The sequence below is a fragment of the Morone saxatilis genome, unplaced genomic scaffold (genome assembly GCF_004916995.1).
Source record: "Morone saxatilis isolate NCDOM2014 unplaced genomic scaffold, NCSU_SB_2.0 Contig11, whole genome shotgun sequence".
Lineage (NCBI taxonomy): Eukaryota > Metazoa > Chordata > Actinopteri > Moronidae > Morone > Morone saxatilis.
This window is the reverse complement of record NW_023339663.1, coordinates 2,178,095-2,181,212: the sequence shown is the minus strand read 5'-3', so window position 1 is coordinate 2,181,212 and position 3,118 is coordinate 2,178,095.

The following is a 3,118-nucleotide window of genomic DNA, read 5'->3' as shown; positions in this document are numbered from 1 at the left end:
TCAACTGAGGAGTCGACTCATTTCTCCATAAGACTGAATGGTATCTGTGTGTTATTGCAACCAGTGGAGCTGCCCCCTGCTGGTTGTTACAGAGAATGCAGGTTTAAGACACTTTACAGACCAAACTCGAGGCTTCAAAACGGTTCTCCACAAACCAATGGGTGACGTCATGATAGATTCACGCTAGACTAGCTGGCTCCTCCCAAAATGTCAAACAATTCCTTTAAAAACTAAATCAGTCAAAATCTCTAAAGGTCCAGTGTGTCACATTGAGGAGGATCTATTGTCAGAAATAGATTATAATATTTACAGGTTTGTTTTCATTTCTGAATATAGGAATTGTTTTGTTTTCGTTACAATGTCTCCTTCCATTGGACAAACCAAACACAGGTTCTGAGAGGGGCGTTTGTGCTTTTCGCTGCCACTGTAGTTTCTCCTTCGTGTGGAAGAGGAGGGTGAAGTGACGGAGATGCAAATCCTAAAAACTGGCCCTTTAAATACTGTTAGTCCTAATATTTAACAGAAACAACACTTATAGTAATAAAGACTCATATTTACTTATAGTTTCTAAGTCATCAGTGAAAGCTGAAGTGAGATAAATCTATCATTCGTTTAGGTTGAAGTGCTCCTCTCTCTCTCTCTCTCTCTCTCTCCAACACTTTAATTTAAGCAATATCTCAACACTGAATGAATATAAGTTCATTAAAGTATTTGAATATTTAGTTTCCTGGAGTACAGAAGACAAATATTAATCAGTATGTACTGCAACTCATTGTGGGTAGCGCTGTAGGACGCGTCCAGATGAGCTGAAATAAATCAAGAGGTTGAATCCTGTGAGTGGACGCAGGTCTGTCATCCATTTACTGTTTGAAGGAAAATATTCAACAGCTGTACACAGAAACAAGGTGAGTGACGAATATCGTACAAAACGCAGTCGTAACTTTACAATCATGGAAACATTTTATATAAGACTTCTTCAACACATCAGCCGGTGTAAGAAAACTTTAATATACACACATTAGGTCTATACGTCAGCGTTTCATCTAAATATGTAAAGAAAACTAAATGAAACTGTTTCCTTTGATAAAATAAATGATTGTTAAAAAGGAGCAAATACTCAGTACAGACATAGAATTATATAAAAAGGTTATAAAACCATCAGAAAACTCATCTCTGATCAATATTCACAGGAAATAAATTGCAAAAACATCATAGTTGATCAGTTGTTCTCTACTGTTAATGTCCATACAATATAGAATGATTCATCTTTAATCTGGAGCTTTAAGCAGGTTTTAATATGAGCAGAGGAAAGTAATAAATGTCTCATAACACACTGTTTTGTTTTACTGTATTTTAAAATATGATATATGGACAAAAGTATGTGAACACTGAAACTTTACACCCATAACCTTCATTAATCCAGTGGTTCCCTACCTGGGGTTGCCAAAGCTTTACTGGGGATTTTGAGGGGTGTAAGAATACTTTTAATATACACAGTAGGTCCATATCTCAGCATTTTACTTATTTACGTAAAGAAAACTAAATTTAATTGTTATTTTAAAATCTAGATTATTATTTAAGATCTAAACTTTCAACACTTGAATTGAAGTTATTAAGAGCAATGACAAGAAAACACTGAACTTGTCAAAAAAAGAAGTCTATTAAGTTTGTAGGATTGTTAAAAAAAAAAAATACAAAATACAGACAGAGAATTGTATAAAAAGTTCCCTAAACAGGAAATAATCTGCTCAAAAATCATCCAAATCTCTGGTTTTACACAAACTTCCTGCAGTTACTCAGTTCACTGTTTAGGTTCATTGTACAGTTGTTCTGTATTATTATTGTTATTTATTGAATAAAATATAGAAAAGGGTTCCCCACTCGTCTGGATTTTATGTTTGACTATTTTACAATACAGATGATTTTAATGCATCACTTTTATACAACGGTGGAAGAAGTATTCATTATTTTACTCAAGTAAAAGTATTCCATATATATTTAAATAATGTTAAAAACTTGATTGTTTTTTTTAACTTGTTTCATGAGCTGTGTTTACTTAAAGTCTGAAAAATAAAAATACACTAATAAATATTACTTTATATTATAATATTAGATTATTATCACTGATGCATTAAGCAGTATTTTAATGTTGAAGCAGGTGGAGCTACTTTTAAGTATTTTCTTTATTGTTTGATTTACTGAACTACAATTAATTATATTTTATTTTCTCATTATAGGTTTTTAATATATGAGAACTGTAAAGTAGATGATAAGTACAGCTGTTAAATAAAGAAAAAGTTCCGTATTTAATGATGTATTATGGATACAGAAATGATGGATTATAGACTTTATTCACGGTCCCAAAGAAATAAAACAAACTTTATTAATCCCACTCAAGAACAAAGCAATAACAAATATGACTCAACAGAAAGAAGCTTATTGGAGATTTGTTGAAAACAAACAGAATTATCTCTCCACCCTCAGGCGAAATCCATCCAACCACAGTGACACCTTTTTGTTTTCCAATTAGGTTGAAACCTCAGAGGTCAATAAGTTTATAATTATAAGAGTTCGTCCTTTACTTGAAGGTGTGTGATCTAACAGCAGAATATATTTAAAAGAAGAACTGCTGCAGAAATATGAGTTTTTGATGATGTATTCAAGATATAATAATAATATAACAAGTCAAATAGGTAAACTGTCAAAAATGTGTTAAAAAGGGGAAATAACACATTTAATTTAAGGATATGTTATGGCCACATTTCAAACTAAGGCTTTAATTGAAAAAAACACTATTTGAACACAATGTCTTTGGAAATAAAACACATTTATTCTTTTAATGGCTCCTTTAGATGTTTCTATCCAATACCATACATATATATATATATATATACACACACACACACACACAATAATTTGCCACAATAATGTAACGTTTTTAAGTTAAAATATCTTAATTTGGGGGCTTTTTCCAGGCGAATACTGATAATATATGTGACTGCAATTAAATCAGCAAATATATCTGCCAACCCCTGAAGTCTCCATGTCACCCTCTTACCTCCACATCAATATATATATATATATATAAATATAAATATATAAATATAAATATAATATA